The sequence below is a fragment of the Megascapheus bottae genome, chromosome 6 (assembly GCF_031878675.1).
Source record: "Megascapheus bottae isolate mThoBot1 chromosome 6, mThoBot2.hap1, whole genome shotgun sequence".
NCBI lineage: Eukaryota > Metazoa > Chordata > Mammalia > Rodentia > Geomyidae > Megascapheus > Megascapheus bottae.
This window is the reverse complement of record NC_143514.1, coordinates 65,446,818-65,465,464: the sequence shown is the minus strand read 5'-3', so window position 1 is coordinate 65,465,464 and position 18,647 is coordinate 65,446,818. Positions and strand designations below refer to the sequence as shown.

General features: G+C 54.3%; 1 protein-coding gene across 1 annotated transcript in view; it reads right to left on the bottom strand.

Moving 5' to 3' along the window:
• Positions 1-2,446, bottom strand: part of Adgrb2 (adhesion G protein-coupled receptor B2) — a 34,503-nt gene extending 32,057 nt beyond the window's left edge. Inside the window, 1 exon segment of the mRNA XM_090335370.1 lies at positions 2,371-2,446. The gene's annotated coding sequence lies outside the window, so the exon portion shown is untranslated.
• Between the last annotated feature and the right edge of the window lie 16,201 nt (positions 2,447-18,647).

The following is an 18,647-nucleotide window of genomic DNA, read 5'->3' as shown; positions in this document are numbered from 1 at the left end:
TGGGTTGGGGGGCAGGTCCCGTCACACTGCCCAGAGGACTTCCCTCTCCGAGCCACTCTCACCAAAATCCACAGTTCTCGGAACTCCTTCCTTGGGCTCTCTGAGCAGGTCTCCCCCTAACTCGGCCCTGCAGCGCCATCCTGAAAAGTTCCTGATCTAAAAGTGTCCGAGCTCCTGGGGGGTGGGGGGGACACGAGGTGGAGGGGAGTTCGAGGCTCCTCTGTACCTCAGTAGCTGACTTTCCACAGGACCACACCAAGGGCCAGGTGCTTTTGGAGACCCTGACTAGGGCTTGTTCCTGGTACTGAGCTCCTAGCACTAGCCTTCACATTCCCACACAGGCCCCAGCGCCAGGGAGTTCACAGCTGCCCCTGTGGCCTGAGCTGATCCCTGCTCTGATGTGATGGATGGTGGTGGTGATGGTGGTGTAAGTCGATGATACTTCCTGGTTTTTATTTTCCTTGAAGGTTGGAGTGAAGGCTTCGGATTCTGTTCTATGTGTATCTCCTCCAGGATTAGCAGTGTAGTGGAAAAGGGACCTGACCTTGGTTCTAAAGAGAAACAGCCCAACACACCCATCATTGCTGGGTATTGATAGGTGCCAAACACGCGATAAGAGCAATCTAATTTCATTCTCCTAAGACCTATATGAGGCAGCAGTCACTGACCCATTTTATAGAGGGTCAACCGAGGCTCATGTTGGTTAAGTAGTTTGCCCAGGTCATACCGCTTTGGAGCTCAGGTCATCTGATCTAAAACGGAGTTCTGTTATACTTAGCCTCACTACTTGGGGATTGGGAGGGAGGGAGAGAACACAGACAGCTGGGATGCCCTTTTGTCACCCAGACATACATCCTAGATTAGACCTGGCCCTTCCTGAGGAGTGAGGGAGGGAAGAGGGCAGAAGTGAGGAGGAGGGTGAGGAAGGAGGAAGAGAAGAGGGGAAGACAGACTTTTCCATCTGGGTCCCGCCTCTCCCACCACCCTTACCAGAGCATATCTGCCCAGCGTCCACATCGACCCGTCCCCCATGCATGGCAATGGGGGGGGGCACTCCTCACTCCTTGGGTTCCTGCTAGGTTTCCCGGTGGGGTTCGATGTATTCCTCCACAGCTTACTCCATGCCCAAGTGCACCTCTGCCTCCACCCCCTAGGAAGTGTCAAGGGGTAGACAGACAGACGGCTCCCTAGGGACATCTACCTAAGCCCAAACAAGACCAGTCCAGAAGCCAGCGCCAGCCCAGCGGTCTGCGCCTGATGCTCAGAGGATTCCAGACTTGCTGCGGGGATGCGCCGTCCATCCCACCCCAATCCATCCGTCCCCAAAGCATGTGGCCCGACCCCCGGGAGTGTTTGGTCACCGATGGCACGAGGGGGGCACCCGGCTTCGCTCACCAGCCTCACCTCCCTAAGGGACTCCCCAGCACCAGTCCCGCAGCCACGGCTACAATGCTCGTGCTGCGGAAACCCGGGATTGCCCGCGAGACAAGGGGCGGTGGGTCCCGGGCCGCGGGCAGGGGGCGCCAGAGGACGCCCGGGGCCCGGCAGGCAGCTGGCGAGGCCGGCGGGCGGCATCTCTTGGCCCAGGCGCCCCTCCCCCCGCGGGCAGCAGACCCGTCGCCCGCTCCGCATCGGCCGTGGCGCGGAGGACTTCCCGCGGCGGCGCCCTCGGACCGAGCCGACTGCGGGATTGGCGGCCAACTTCACAGCCTACAACCCACCCCCTCCGTCCTACGGGCCCCGGGGGTTGCAGAAGGGCGCGTCTGGTGCCCGGCGCTGTGCCCAGTGGCGGGAGGAGAAGGGTGGGGGAGGGTCCGGCCAGCGATGGGCCGGGGAGTCAGGGGTGCGGGTCCGATGGCCACCCCCGGCGGAGGGAGGGGGCACCGGGAAGACGCGGGGGGGGGACGCGGCCCCAATTCTGGACTGGGGGAGGGGAGGGCACTTGCAGCACTGACTGGCGAGGGGAGGCGGGACTCTGGGCCGTTATGGGGGCGGGGGCACCTAGGGCAGAAATAGAGGGGAAGCATGGCCGGGGCGAGGGCGCGAGCGCGGGGGAAGGCAGCACCGACGCGGCCGGGCCGGGAGCCGCTCCGGGCGGGCAGGAGGTGGGAGGAGAAGATCAGGATCTCACACACCCAGGCCAGGGGCGGTGGAGGGGAGGGGGGCAGTCGAGCTGCAGGTTGGAGAGGGGGGGCTCTAAATCCAGGCCGAGGGGGGGGCGCACTGCTGGGATCCGGGCCGAGACCCGCACAGACTCGGTAGGGCGAGGAGACGGTGTGGGTCAGGAGTGTAGTGGTGGGGGGACTTTAGGTGGGACCGACGGCGCGGGGGTCGGCCCGGGCTGGGGGCGGGGACCGGGAAGGGACTCACCAGAGACGAGGGGGGCCTCGGCCCCAGGCTTGGGAGTTCCCAAAAGGACGGGGGAGGGCGAGCGCGGAGCGGACTCAGCTCGGGCTGGGGGAGAATTCAGCAGAGACGGGCTGGGAGAGCGCCCCAAGTGCGGGCTGGTGCGGAAACTCGGGGCCGCCCCGGGAGGGGTCGGCGCGGTCCGGGTCGAGGTCTGGGGCCGAGCACTCACCTGGGCGCCGTCAGCAGCAGGAGCGGGGGCCGGCGCTGGCGGGGGCGGCCATGGGGCTCAAGTTTGCCATCCCTAAGGCGGGGGCCGGGCCGGGCGCGGGGCAGCTCGCAGCAGCCGGGCCGAGGGCCGAGGCTCCCGCTCCGCCGAGCGGCGGGTGCAGAAAACGCGCGGCGGAGCTGCGCGGGGCGGGCGGGCGCCGGGCCGGGCGCGGGCTCCTGCCGCCGCCGCCGCCGCCGCCGCCGCCGCCTCCTCGCCGCGCCGCCCCCCGCGCTCCCGCCCTGAGCACCGCCCGCGCCGCGCGCCCCGCGCCGCGCGCCGCCTCTTATTCGCAGGCGGCGACCGCAGCCCCAGGCTCGCAACGCCGGTGCTGCATCTTCCTCGGTCTCGGAGCGCCGCCGCCGAGCCGGAATCCGCGGGCTGCTCCGGCCGCTGCCCGCAGCGCGCGCCGGGCCGAGTGACGGCCGAGGCGGGACGCGGCGCCTGCGCGGGCCGGGCCCGGGAGGGGGCGCGCGCCGGGCCGGGCGCGAGGAGCCGCGGGAGAAGGGGCGGGGGGGGGCGGGGGCGACGCGCGCCGCCTCCTGTTAAAGGGGGAGCAGCGCCAGCCGAGCCAAGCGCGCCCTCCCCCTCCCCGCCCTGGGCCCCTGGCGCCGGCGCGGGAGAAGCCCCGGGTAAGCCCCCGCCCCGCCCGTGGCCTCCTGGACCGCAGAATGAAGCGATCCACGACGCCCCTCCAGCGATACCCCCCAGGCCAGAGTCTTCTCGCGCCGCCTGGGTCTCCTGGGCTGTGGAGGCTGAACCGTTTGCTTCTCAAACCTCCTCCCCGGTATGCATTGCATATTGCATGTCCCCGTGCATGCAGGTGCCACTCCTGTGCTCTGAACTTTGCATAAGCATACAGGTGCCCTACGTGTGCACTGCAATGTTGCCTGGCTTGTGCATGCAAGTGGTACACGTATGCACAGTTCATTGACGTGTGCTCAAGTCTGGAATGCGGATTGCTTATTCTGGGACCATAGAAAGGCGGATAGCTACCACACAGGCTCACAGGTGCCACATGTACACTGCAGTGTGGCATGTTAAATGAATGCCCTGGTGTAAATGCTGTAATGTTGCATGTCCTCAGGCACGGGCATGCTGCACGTGTGCAGTGTTCCATGTTTTTCTGAGTATCTATTCTCACAAGTGCCTTTCCTGGTGCCAGGGGCGCCCCCATGTTGCATCTGTTTGTGTAGAAGCCAAGGAAATGCACAGACCCACCCCTTCCCCATGCTGGCACTGTGCCCAGGACCAGTTGGGTGGGGCCTGAGCCCACAAGGCTGAAGCAGTACCGGGGGAGATGCCCATGGCTCAAGGCCCCGGTCAGGTGGTTTGTGGCCTGGGCATGTTGCCACCAGGAAGGTGGGCAGACTGGGGACACACCACTGCAGCCAGAACAAGTAGGTTAATTTGATGGCTTTGGTGAGAGAGGCCAGCAGGGGGCAGTTTTGCAATGAGGGTGGGATGGCTTCAGGACAGACTTTTGATGGCTCTCTAGCCAGGAGGTGGCCAATCTGGACTGGGCGAGGAAGTCTTCAATCCACCCAACCCTAACTCCACCTTTCCACAGACATCTCTTGAGTTTTGTCCCCTTAGAGAATGAAACTAGATGAAAAAAGCCCACCATTCCCCGGGGCCAGAAGACAGGCAGAGAACCACTCTGTTCCCTATTGCCCCTCCCCCTCTAGCAGTGGCAGTGACATTTGTTGTGAGTGATTGTGAGAGATTATCGACTTTAATGGAAAGAGGTAATAAGGGGCGATGAAGGAATCTCACCTGTCACCTTAAGGGAATTTATAAGACTATATGAAGCAGGGAGGAAGGCTGGGCTGACACCTTCCCTTTCCCTATGGGAACCCAAGGAAGCTGGTGCCTTGGGCCTAGCACTGGCTGGCAGAGCTCCTGGATTCTTGCTGGGCACCCTGGCATCCTTGAGTATGAAGGCTCAGCTGCTACTGTGAAAGCTGAGCCAGGCGGGCCTTGTCATCTGCAGTGTTGAGTGCCCTCCTGGCACAGTGGGAAATCCTGGGCCCCTTCTTCCTTTGGTACTATGAGGGGGAAAAGGATTGCTAAACAAAATTGGGAAATGTGTGCCAGGATATAGACTGTCATCAGGACACAGGACAGATCTTTGGAAGTCTCCAGGACACTGTCCTTCAGTGCTCTAGCCCCTTTCTCTCTTACAAGTAACCTGCCTCTCTTCTTTGAATATTCATGATCATTTGCATACTAGAGACCCAGCACTCAAAGAAACAGGCAGGTCTCTTGCAGCTGTGATGCAGCTGGATTCTGGAGGCCTCCCTTCTTCCACCCCACCGCCCCTCATACCATCTCCTGATCTAGCTTGGGGTTAGAGGCTGTGATGGGAGGGGCTGCATTCAGCAGTCAGTTTTTTTGTCTGTTTCTGGGTTCCTTGCTAGACCTCTGACTTTTTGACCCCATTCATTCAGCTGCAACAATGTACTCCCTAGGGAAGACAGGTAGTACAACAAAGTGAGGGACTGGCAGATATGCACCCCAGTCCCTGAGGTCTTGCAGAGACTAGATAGGTCAGCCAGGCTTGTGGGAGTCTGATGGGGTTAGCCAGCCCAGAGTGTGCCCGGCTGCAGAGACCAACCAGGCAGCAGGTGCTCGCTAGCAGTTCTCCCCCAGTGGTGACTCCCCATAGGAGGGCTTCCCTAGGAGCCCCTGCCCTTCCACACGCGCTCTGGTGATAATGCCACCCTGCCTGGCAGGACTTGGAGTAATTACAAATTGTTTCCATATTCAAATCCAGCTGGTTGAAGAGAAATTACTTCCCTGAGCTGCCCAGGCGGGAGGCTGGAGGGGGGTGGAAAGCAAATCTTAGCCCCAGGAGGGGCCTCCAGGGAATCTGGAGCAGAGAAAGGGCACCATCCACAACTGGAACATAGAGGGGTTGGGCAAAGTGATAGGATGTTTCCCCCTACATCTCCCTCACTCCACCACATACCTGGACAGTGACCCTTGTCATCTGGCCCCATTAGGGCCACTAATGAAATGAAGGGGACCAATCCTGAAAAAAACTAGAGACCAAGGCCTCCTTCCTGCCCTCATACTGCCATGCTAAGGTGACCTTGAGCTTTCTGGGTTTCAGTTTCCTCATCCATAAAATGGTATAAAGCATCTGAGCCTGGATTTCAGAGGTCAAAGTATAGATTGACAAGGGCTAGGCCCTGAAAGGGGGGCCTTTTCTAATAATGTTCTTATCACTAATGAAGCAATATATTTGTTGTTGTTGCTGTTAGCAATAACAACTCCCCCCCCCCACCCCGCCATGGCTCAGCTAGGAGAACACACAGCCATCAAAGCCCCAGCCAGTGGGGCAGCTCATGAGAGGATGGTGGGTCGAGCCATAGAGCTCCCCTGGTTTCACCCGCCTAGCCTCAGCCTCGCCTCCCACTGGGCCAGCACCGATATGCTTCATTGCCCTTTAAACAGATGAGAAAATGTTCTTCTTCCTTTCCCAATGATTTATTTGGCCCAGCGCCTAGGCAGGTTTCCTCCCAGCTGGTGGGACCTAGAGCACCCCCCCACTCAACCCCTGCTTGCCAAGGCCACTCAGCCTGGCACTCCAGGGCCACCCAAAGCTCTGGGTATCAGGTTGTCTACCAGCCCCATCCACAGCCTGTCTATTGATTTACCAGGAACTGAGCCTATGTCCCCAGAGACACTCACCACCATGTGATAATCTTCTCCCCATGGTCTACCTCAGGGCTCATATAACCAATGCCTCACTACTCTAGGTGTCATGGATCCTGAAGGGCTATCGTAGAAAAAGTAGAATGCCCTCTACACCTGCAAGAAATCCTGCTGAGCTAGCTTCCCTCCTTTCTGCTGCAGATGTCAAATGGGCCAGGCCCAATCTTGGTAGAGTATTAGTCTTTCCTTTGTTTGCTTTGAAGGGATGTGTGGGTGCTCGCATGTGTACACACACATGCTTTAGATTGGGAAGGGAGAAGGGGTTCATTTCTCCCTAGCCAAATCTCTCCAAAGGACCAATGTCTGGTTTGTGTGTAGCCTTGTATACTCTGGTCTCTCGAACTCCTTGGGCAGAGGATGGTGAAGCCTTTCAGGGTCTTGGGTAATTTTCATACACATATCACACTGGAGGTTATGCAGAAGTGTTTACAGAGTCTGACACTGAGAAGGTTCCTTATTTCAATTCATTCAACAAGTATTTCCTGAGGATTTGCTATGTTCTAGGCACTGGGATGCAGTCCATCGGCAAGTTCAGCAGTTGCTTCTACCTCCAAAAATATCTCCAGTCTGCTCTATTCACATCTTCACTGCCAAGACTGTCTTCTGGCCACCATCAGCCAGGGCTGGGACTTTATCTCCAGGCTCCTACTCCTAGCTTCCCTACCAAGTCCACTTTCCTGGACCTACTCAACCATCTCTCCCATCTGTAACTTAATGGCCCTTCTCAGGCCCCAGGGGCTTCCCACTGCCCTCTACCAAGAGGTGTCCCAGGCCCTGGATGCCTTGGCCACTACTAGCCTCTCCAGACCTATCTCTGCTCCTCCCACATTATGTCCCAGCCAATCACACAGTCTCCTTTCTGTTCTTGGCAAACTCTGTCAGGAAAGGCTCAGCTCCAATATCACCTCCTCCAGGAGTCCTCTAAAACAGCACCCCCCGCCCCAGATGTGCCATCCCCTACCCTCACTATGTTTCCTTGGTTGCACTCATGACTCCAAAGACATGTCCTTTGCTTATACATTCCCCACCACACACACACACACACACACACACACACACACACACACACACACACACACTCACACACTGTGAGCTCTGACTTCTGTGAAGGCTGGGACCTTATCCTTCCATGCACAGCTGGCACCTAGCACTCTGTCAGCACAAGTTAAGTGCCTGTTGAGTGAGTGAATAATTGGAAGGGGGAGGTAGGGGAAGGGGCCTGTCCTCTCAGTTTCCTGTCTGTGACCCTTGATATATGCTTGCCAGTGGAGGAGCATTTTTGTTTCGCAGGGTGAACCAAAAAGCATTCAGGCTCTGGGGTGATTTGGATCCCTAACATTGTCCCCCCCCCCCAAGCCAGTCATGTGACCTTAAACAAGTCACTTAAGCTCTCCATGCCTCAGGGTTGGGTTCCCTTCTGAAGAATGTAAGGACTTCAACTTAGCAAAGACACAGAGATGACAATGGCAGGGAACTTCCCACAGAGCTGTGCGCAGGGAGCTGTCATCTGCATGAATGCAGGTTCCTTTCAGACTGGAGATATGGAGATGACTCAGAATTGGGGTCCTGACCTTGATCCCTTTCCAGCAACACACACACACACACACACACACACACACACACACACACACACACACACAGCCAACGCCTACAAGGAGAGCTGTATCTGCTGAGACCACTCAGAGAAGAACCCAGAGGGCTTCAAGTATGGGGTGCTGCCATAGGAATCCCATTCTCTGCTCCTGCCCATGTAACCAGGACAGTGTGCATGTTGGATCCCTGAAGAGAAACTGAGTCCAGATCTACTTTTTTTTTTTTTTGGATCAGTCATGAGGCGCCTGGGCACTTCTCTGAGCAATTTTGCTCAAGGCTAGCACTCTACCACTCTGAACCACAGCTCCACTTCTAATTTTCCAGTAGTTAATTAGAGCTAAGAATCTTACAGACTTTCTTGCCTGGGCTGGATTAGAATAGTGCTCCTCAGCTCTCAGCCTCCTGAGTAGTGAGGAATATAGGCGTGAACCTCTAGCACCCAGCTCTACATCTTCTTTCCAGGGTTCCTCTCCCTTTTTAGAAGATCTTCTGCTCTCCAGAGTTGTATAAACACACACAGGTACATGGTCCAGCATGTCAAATAACCCCTGGTCACATACTGACAGTCCCTATTCCACAGGCTCTTCTGGGACTTGCAAATAGATAGATAGATAGATAGATAGATAGATAGATAGATAGATAGATAGATATAGAGATAAGTACACACACACACACAGCATCAGGGCACAACTTTCTCCCCATCCCCGCCATTTCTGTCATCACTTCCAGCTCTGGGCAAGGGTCAGAAACATCCTGAAGTCCCCTGCTGCAAGCCTGAAGGACAGGCCTTGGCAGGCACTCCACGTGACCAGCAGCAGCAGTACCACATGGGAGGCCTGTGGACATGCCAACAACTGTGCCCAGCTTCCTGCCCAGGGCTGGCACAGGAGAAGCACTTGGGGAGGGGCCAGGACTCTCCACAAACATGGCACACTGGCTGTGGAGGACCAGTTGTGCCCCTGTCTGGGATGCCCCAGGTCCTCTGCCTGGGCTGTGCCCGGCCTGGGACCTGCTGAACTGGCCCTGGATCAAGTAGGACACAATGGACAGAGCAGACAGGGTGGGATGACCTAGACATTGGGGGAGCTGGCTCCTGCTGCCAAGCTGCTCTGTACTGAGGCTCTGCCTGCTGCTTTTCACTTCTGGTTCAGAAGGCTCAAATTGGTATGGTTGCCCCATTGCACAGACTGGGAAACTGGCTTAGCGAGAGACCAGCAGGATGAGTCTCTGCCTCGCTCAGTGTGTGTGCAATGCCCAACTTCAACCCATCTTTAGTCCTGGCCCAGTCTCATCCTCCCTGCCAACCCTCAGAGGACAAACCCAGCACCAGCTGTGGAAAACAATTTATTTCAGGATTAGAGTTGATCTTCTAGAGAAGATCAGCTCCCTCAGGGTGAGAGACTGGGAGTCAGGGGGACTGACTCCCAGTGCTCAGCCCAGATTCAGGGGCAGGTGGCTGAGGTCAAAGCCCAGGACCACTGACCCCAGTCCAGCAACACTCTCCAGCAGGACGTGCAGGCAGGGCAGTACACTAGCAGTGCCTGCTGCTGCTGCTACAGTCGTTCAGTGCTGGGTGGACGTGGGCCTTCCAGCTCTCCACCAGCCCTGGTACAATGCTGACCTAGAGTAGGGGGGGTCAGGCCAGGGGAAGGCCTGAGATTGGGGTAGGAAAGGAAGGGCTCCTAAGTGTTGTGATTGGAAGGGAGGGGCCCAGAGTGCCTGGCTGAGCAAGTGTTCTGTGTCAGAGTGGGAGTGAGTGGGGCTGAGCTCGGGTACACGAGTGGGTGGTTGTGTGCGTCAATGTGTAGGGGGAAGAGTCTGTGTGTGTATATGGTGTGCCTCGGTAGCTTTGCCTAGGCCTTGTACGTCAAGAGGCTGGTCTTGGCTCTGGGATCTGCTCTGTGTGTGTGTGTGTATGTGTGTGTGCACGCGCGCGTGTGCATTACTTTTTCTGTGTATGTGCATGTATGATCCTCACATCTACTCAGCTTCAGGGAAAATGGGGGTTGACAGACCTGGATTTTTGTGTCCTTGGAGTTTGTGTGCTGTCAAAGTATGATACTTCCTTGTGCTGTGTGTGTGTGTGTGTGTGTGTGTGTGTGTGTGTGTGTGTACACATGTGTGTGCACAGAGGGAAGATATAGGCATTTTTGTGTTGGTTTTGTAGGCTAGGATATGGTGTGGTGTGGTGTTTGTGTGTGCGTGTGTGTGTGTGTGTGTGTGTGTGTTGGTGTTTGGTGTGTGTCTCTGCCTGCCTTTGCTATAGGAGCTCTAGGATACCAGCAGGTTCTGGGCCTCTACTGGGGTCTGCAATTGATATCACTGGCAGTGTCTATGGTGGTTGTGGCCTAGGTGAGCCCATGGTGTGGACTGCAAGCGAGGACCTGTGCTGTGTAGCCTTCTGGGCAGCCTTGTCATTGGTAGGCTGAAAACTTGACCATGGCCCACTTTGCCAGTTGGCATAGCCAGCTCTGTGCCTGCCTTCCCTGCATTCAGTCCTCTTCTGTGGGATCCCCAAGACTTCTGGCACAGGATCAGGCCAAGGTCACATGGTGGAGAGGACACCCAGATGCATTCCTGGCCTAGGGCTCCACATGGCTCCCACTCACAAAGGGCCCCTACTGGCCAGGACGGCCCTCTGTGCTCCGCGCCTGGCCATGTCTCCCCTGGAATGAATTCCAATTTCCGCTTGCTAGGGGAGTACAGGGGCACAAGGAGCTCAGAGCCAGCGGATGCCCAGGCTGCAGGGCCACCGAGTGGAGGAAGGGAGCTCAGATTTGAATTTCAAAGGCAGCTGAGGCCCCAAGTGCAACCGCATTGTGCTGTTGTGTGTGCGTTGCTGGTGTGTCTGCACATCACGCCTGGGAGTGTGACGTGTGTTCTGTGCTGGCCTCTGTGAGGCCCTGTGGGAGCCTTTGCACAGCCCCTCCATGGTTTTATTTAGGAATGAGCCTACAGACGAGATGGGCAAGTCGTGTCTTCATGTATTTGTGTTCCAGCCGCTGTGTGTGTCTGCAAGCATATCAGTGCGCTGTATACTTGGCTGTCATTATGAATCTTTGCAAGTGCATCTCTGTGTGTGTGGTCGTGAGTGTGCAATCACAGTGCAGGTGAGCAACTGTGTGCCCTCTGGGCACGGGGAGGGCTCTGCATGCCCCTCTCCTCACAGAGGAGGCGCCATCCCCCTGGGCATGCACACCCCTCCCTGCAGCAGTCAGAGCACCCACCCGTGGGTGCTTGATGGCTCTGGGGAGGCAATGGCCGGAGAGGATGGGCCGTGACCAGGGAGGGCAAGTAGCATTGGTTGACTGTTTGCTGTGCTGGGAGCTTAGGGCAACTCATCTGTCTTGGGCAATGGGCCTTCCCACTGTGAGATAGATCCTCACAGTCTGTAGCTGTGGTGGAGACTCCAGTGAGAGTGCAGGCAGGATGGCCAGCTGTGGAGCCAGCACAGGCACGCTTACGTGTTGAAGTCCTAAGTCCATCAGAAAGCATTCCCAAAGACCCCTGAGACCCAACACATTCTGGCAAGTCCTGTGTCTACCTCATGGTCGTTTGAGCACCACTTGTTCTCAGATCTAGATCCTCGGAATGAAGAGGGCCAAGACTCAGAAGCTCCAGAGCAGCCGTGAGTCACCTGATGAGCCCTCGGCCTGGTCATGCCCTGGGAACCCAGAGGGGGCTCACTCCACTTCCCACCATCCGAGTGTTGGAACAAAGATTGAGGGACGGGGTAGACCCAAAGCCATTCTTTTCTACCAGGGGCCATCCCACGGCAAGGACCCGGGGCTGCCTCTTCACGGGGTCCCTGGAGTCCTGTCTGGGGACAGGCAGGGAGGTGATGTCAGGATTCCGGGATCAGTAAGGAGGACCTAGTTATGGAATGACTGTTTCAGGGCCTCCTGTTCTGCCAGACACACAGTGTTCTGAGACGGGAGAGGGTCAACTTCTCCCAGGACCTTTCCACACAAGAGCCTGGCACACAGCACCTGTGCCAATGATGCTGACTGACTGAACAGAGGAACCGCTGAGAAGTGAGAGTCCAGACAAACAGCCACAGACTCATGTGTGTGCATGTGTACACATATGTGCATGCATGTGGCAGGGTAGTGTGTGTGGGGGAAGCTGCATGAAGTGGGAGGTTAGACTGGAAACACATTACTGAGGGCTTCGTAAACAAAACTGGAGGAAGGATCTTTCCTGAAAGAAAAGACGATCTCTGCATGGTTTTGGATAGCAAAGAATCAGAGTCATGTTTGTTTAAGAAATAACTGGAGTCAGGGATGGAGTGGCTCACACCTGTAATTCTAGCTTCTCAGGAGGCTGAGATCTAAGGGTCACAGTTCAAAGCCAGCCCAGGCAGAAAAGTCCATGAGATTTGTATATCCAACTAACCATCCAAAAGCTAGAAATAGAGTTGTGGCTCAAGTGGTCAAGTGCCAACCTTTAGTGACAAAGCTGTAGTGCTGATGATGAAAGAGGAGAGAGACAGAGGCAAAGACAGGAAGCAGAAGCAGAAGAAGGAAGAGGAGGAGGAAGGAGGAGAAGAAAGGATGGAAGAGGAAGGAAGAACCTAGGCAGATGGGAAGTGAATTTGAGAAGGGCACTGGCTACAGGTAGACGCATTCATTTAACAATCACGGAGACAGGAAGTGTCCAGCACTGGTGAGTCAAACAGATTCAGTCCTAACCCCAAGAAATGACTAGATCCCCGAGACTGCTGTGCTGAAAAGATGGGAAGTTTCTGTCTCTGTTAATAATGATAGTGATGGAAGTCCATATTGAGTAAGGGGCCAGGAGAGAAGGAAGGGGGAGGAAGAGGTGGGGGAGGAGGAGGGTGGGAGCAGTTTTAGAGAAGGTAGTCAAGGAAGATGTCTCTGAGGTGACATCTGAGCAGACACCTGAGGGAGATGATGGGTGTTTAGAGGAAGAGCTATCCAAACGGGGAATTGCAAGTGCAAAGGCCCTGTGGGGGAGCGTGCCATTTACTCAGATGGGGAAAGACGTGTGGGAAGTCGATCATTTCTATTTTGGACTTGCTGCATTGAGGTGCCTTCAGGACATCCAAAGACAGTGACCAGGACACAGGAATGTTTTGGGTAAAGATAGGGATTAAAGCCTCAGCACTGATGCAGAAGAAAATTGCAGTCCTAAGAGTTGATGGTGGAGAGATTGGCAGCTACGGATGGGGTTAAAAGGTGGGGATCATAAGATGAAAATGACAGCTCCAGAACTGTCCTTTGCACCAGCCGCCCATCCTACCTGGCTACCTGAGAAAGAGGCAGAAAAACAGGCTAGGTTATTGGCAGGAGCTCCTTCCTAGGTGACCCTCTGTGGTCTCCTGGGCTCCCACTGCCCCCCCATCCTGTCAATGAAAGCAGTTCCTCCTTCCTCAAGCTTGAAGCTGAATCCTCACTTCACCCCACAGCCTCCATGACAGATGCTATGGAAGCTGAGGACCAAGAGGAGCCTGATCTGAGCATCAGAAGGCCTGGGCCACAGACTTCCCAAGGGGCCTCCAGGCTGGCTTCCCTTGGGGCTTCGAAGGGACATTGAAGCATGACCTTCCAGCTCTGGCATAACCGGAACCTCTGGGGAGACACTATCACAGTCAGATGGCTGGGTCAATAATGACACCAGCACCTGGGTAGCTAACTGGCCCAGGGCTGGAGAAGTATAGCCTTGGCCTGTACCATCTGCCAATTCTCATGGTGTAAATCCTCCCAGGATGACCAGCTGGCTGGCACAACTCCTAAAACTTTAACAAGCAGCTCTCCCAAGCTGGGAGGAGTCAGTTCTAGAACCTTCTCCAGGTCCTTTCTAGAGTGATAAGAAGCAGCAGGAAGTCTGGGGGCTGGGGAGGGTGTTCCACCTGTTGGTGGAAGAAGAAAAGCTTGGCTTTCTCTGAGCCTCTTATTTGTCTCCACTGCTCCTGTGACACCTAGGCCAGGCCTCTGCCTCGTGCTGAGAAGGTGGGTGGCCCACCACGCCCATTCCCCCTACCTCCTTTCTTAAGACACATACCACAAGGCCACGGGCTATGCCAACTCCATCCAGAGCTATAGTCACAGGAGACTGGTGACCGGGAATGTCCACCCCAATTCTTCATCTTCTCCTGGAAAGGTCCTGTGTCCTCAGTTTCTCCACCTGTGAGATGGGTGAGAAGCATTGGTCTTTCCAGTGGCCCCCTTACCTGTGAGATCCTGCCATTTCTGTTACTCTCTGACCCTTTCCTGATGAAGAATGCCTCTCCCAAACCCTTGTCCCCAGCCCTCTTAGACCCTCCCTGCTCCAAAGGGTTCCCCACTGCCTCTGGCTCCCCAGGCTCCCAGATAAGGGGCCCAACTAATTACACTAGGATTTCATACCAATTAGCAAACAATTACATGGGCAAATTGGTGCCTAATTTGGAGCAATAAGGACCGCTCTGTTGGAGGAAAGATCGTTGTGATAAGACTGCTCACCCAGGCCCGGTCCCGCCAGGGCCCCTGGAGGATGCTTTCTGGCCTGGCCTGGGCCACAGCCTGCAATGCTTCTTTGAGGATCTTTAGGCAACTGTTGATGCTTATTTTGTCTGCCCAGTCCTATTCTGAGTGAGGAGAAGGAAAGGGAGGGAAGGTGAAGTGGGGGAGGGGGGAGGAAGCTGAGCATCCAAGGCTGGCTTCATGGAGGAGGAGGGGAGGGGGAAAGCCCATGGGATCCTAGGTGATGTCACAGAACCCTGAATCCTAGAATGAGCTCAAGGGTAAGGGAGAAACCATGTTAACCTAGAGCGCAGGATGGAAAGGGAATTAAGTCTGTACTGGAGCTGTCATCAGGAAAGGCAAACAAACTGTCCCCTAGAGGCTTGGAAGCCATGGAGGGTTCAGAGGGAGACAAGAGATGGTTGAGTCTCATGTTCAACTCCAGATCTTGGATCTCCAGCAACCACCCAACTCACCTTCACCCTGCCTGTGGGGTATCCTCTGGTTTCCTCTTTTAACATCTCAGGAACCCCAGAGACCCTAGCAGGGGCTGCTAATCTTGCCACCCATCATATCTGCACAATGGTTTCCCCCAGGCAGTGACCCTAAGGACAGATCCAACCACACATCTCCTTTGCCTGGATTTCAATGACCCCCTGGTGCTGTCAGGATGAAGTTCAAGTTGCTTCCTCTGGCATCACCAGCCTCCACTGTGAGGCTCCTGTGGACCCTCGCCCTCCCTCCTCTCACCTCCTCTGTAGATGCTAGAACCAGGCACCATTTTCTTTTTCTTTTATTCTTTTTCTTTTTTCACCAGTCCTGGGGCTTGAACTCAGGGCCTGAGCACTGTCCTTGGGCTTTCCTCAAGGTTAGCGCTCTACCACTTGAGCCACAGCACCACTTCCAGCTTTTCTAAGCATGTGGTACCAAGGAATTGAACCCAGGTCTCTGTGCATACTAGGCAAGCACTGGCCAAATTCTCAGCCCCTTACAGAGAAGAAAAGAGGCCATTTTTTAAATCTGTAAATCCCTACACCCAGCTTGCTCTTCCAGCACCCTTTGCTGGCCACCAAATGCATTCTCTGGCCCCACATTGTCTCTTCCTGCCCTGAAGAGCTGTCTGTAAATCTTCAGGGGTCGGGGAGGGGGGCTGGGATCTCTGGAGCTGTATGTGGCCTAGGAGCTGCTATGCGGGGAGGGGGAGAGGGGGTGGTGGACTGACTTACTCCCATCTCCACCCAAGAAGATAACGGGATGGACTAAATACACTTTATTGGTGACAGAGGGGATACTGAGGCACAGCAGTATTCTTGAATGCTTCTTTTAGAAAGGAAAGCCAGATAGGCTTTCATCAGAACCAAACCTGCCCACAGACAGTCCATGATTTTTACTGAGCCCTCACCAAGCTGGAAATAGCCACCTCCACCAGTGCCACCCCATTCAGATGTGTTCACGCATGTGGCCTTCAATAAATGCCATAAAGAAAACATTCTCATTAGCTAAGGATGCCCTAAAAGTAATGGCAGCTCTCTTGAGACTTAGTGGCCAGGCAGGCTGACCTGCAGCATGAAGGGTGGTGGGAAGGCTCAGAAAGGAATTTCCTGACCATGGGTGCTTAGTGATCTCCTGAGATTTTATGAAAAGGAAGGGCAGGGGGCCTACCCCATCCAAGGAGGAGACCTCAACTTCCCAGAGGCAGGGGACAGCCAAGCTCACTCTCCTGAGGGCTGCCTCTCACTTGGGATGGGAGGGGGTGCTTGCTTTTCTATCTCCAGGCCCATCACTCACATTAATTACTGAGAAAAAGCCAATCCCTCCTCATTCCCTGACTCCACACGACAGTATCATTAGGCTGGTAATGTAGGGAGAAATTGTGCATGTCTGGGTTGGAACATGTCCTGAGACAAAATGGGTGAGGCACCCCTGGGAGAGGTTTGTCTCCAAGACACTCCCTGCGGTGATGGGCCAGCTCTGGAAGAGGTGTTGTGCCACCCAAGCAGAGCCACTCTCCCTTTCTGTTCCATGGGCATCAATCCTGGTGAACAAGCCATGCTAGCCAAAGGCATGGTAAGCAGCCCGCAGCACACAAAGCTCACAGATGGTGACAGAACTGCTCTTGGACTCACATGAAGACACAGCTCCTGTCGTCGCTAGACCTCAACGCATGCCAGTTGGGTGCCATGACCCTTTCCATTCTTTTTTTTTTTTAATTATTTTGAGGGTTTTTTTTTTCTAGTCCTGGGGCTTAAACTCAGGGCCTGAGCACTGTCCCTGGGATTTTCTCAAGGCAAGAGCTCTACCACTTGAGCCACAGCACAGCTTCTAGCTTTTTCTATGCATGTGGTACCGAGGAATTGAACCCAGGTCTTCATACATGCTAGGCAAGCACTCTACCACTAGGCCAAACTCCCGGCCCCGACCCTTCCCATTCTTGTCTACAAGCCTTCCATGTTCCCACCCATGTCTGCTCCAAAGGCTTGTGAGCACCATCCTGCCCCTGGGCGGGCTGAACTGGCCATGCCCATACTTTCCTTCTCCCCCAGGCAAGGCCAAGACTCTGGGCATAATTAGAAATCAGCATCCCAGCCTCCACCAATCACCATCCCTCTTGGCCCTTAACCCACCTCTTCCACACCCTTCCTTGGCCCAGGCCTCATCAAAACCCTCTTAACCTAGAAGGAAACCAAGGCCAAAAGGTTAGGTGGTTCAAGTCTCAAAGCTAAGCTAACTCAGGTGTGTGTGTGTGTGTGTGTGTGTGTGTGCGCGCGCGTGCGCACGCACGTGCGCATGCTGGTCCCAGGACTTGAACTAAGAGCTTGGGAGCTGGCCCTAAGCTTCTTTTGCTCAAGGCTAGTGCTCTGCCACTTTGATCCACAGCACCACTTCTGGTTTTTTGTGGAGTAGTTAATGGATAAAAGAGTCTCAGGAATGTTGGCACCCATGGCTCACACCTGTAATCCTAATTACTCTGGAGACTGAGATCTGAGGATCTCAGTTCAAAGCCAACCCAGGCAGAAAAAGTCCTTGAGACTCTTATCTCCAATTAATCACAGGAAAAGCCAGAAGTGATGCTGTGGTAGAGCACTAACCTGGAGCAGAAAGGAGCTCAGGGATGACACCCAACCTAGAGTTCAAACCCCAAGATTGGCAAAGAACAAGAAGAAAAAGAAGAAGAAGAAGGAGGAGTAGGAGGAGGAGGAGGAGGAGGAGGAGGAGGAGGAGGAGAAGAAGAAGAAGAAGAAGAAGAAGAAGAAGAAGAAGAAGAAGAAGAAGAAGAAGAAGGACTTTGCTACTGTATCTGGCTTCTAGATACAATCCTCAGATTGATGGTGTGAGCCACCAGTGCCAGCTTAACTCAGGTCCTAGCCACATCAAAGCTCAGCTTGAAGTTAGTCTCCATCTCAACCCACCCAGTGCTTTAGCAGTTGTTTGTTCTCTTCCAACTCCTGCCCTCAAGAGCTGAGGTGGGTGAAGCAGGGGCAGGCAGCATGCACAAATATAATTATACATGGGTACGATCCATGCCTGATATAAAAACAGGAGCACAAAAGGTTTATCCTCACCAGTCGTCAAAGAAATGCAAATTAAAACAAGACAATACCGGATTTCAGCTATTGAAATTAATATAGATTTTTGTTTTGCCTCATCTTTTTGTTTGTTTTTTTGTTTTTTAAGACAGCACCAGTGTTCCTGAGGACTGAAATCTGGGCCACTCTCAGACTCTGCTGATGGAAGGGTAAATTAGAAGGACTTTTCTAGAAGGTCATTGGGGTGCCAGTGTTAACAGTTTTTCAAACAGTCTCTGGTTCCATGAATCTACTTTTAGGAAGTCAATCTAAGAAATAACTAAAGATGTTTAAAAAAAAAAACATGCACGAAGACACTTATTGCTGTTATTTGTAACTGTGAAAAAAAATCACAATCAACATGAATGTTTAGCATCAGAGGGTCGGTTAAATAAATTATAATACATCCAAATATAAGAATATTATGCAAACATTAAAAGTCATGTTCTTGAAGAATTTTTAATAACCTGGGGAAATGCTCATGATATAAAAACTGAAACAAGGCAGGGAACAAAACCATACATGGATGATCTCAATTTTATAAAAATATCACATCAATTCATGTAAAGATAGTCTGGAAGGAAATAAACTGAGTTAATCCGAGAGGATTATGAGTGTTTTTTTTTAATTTATACTTTTCTGTCTCTTCCAAATGTACAAAATTTCAAGAAAAAAAACATTGGAAATACA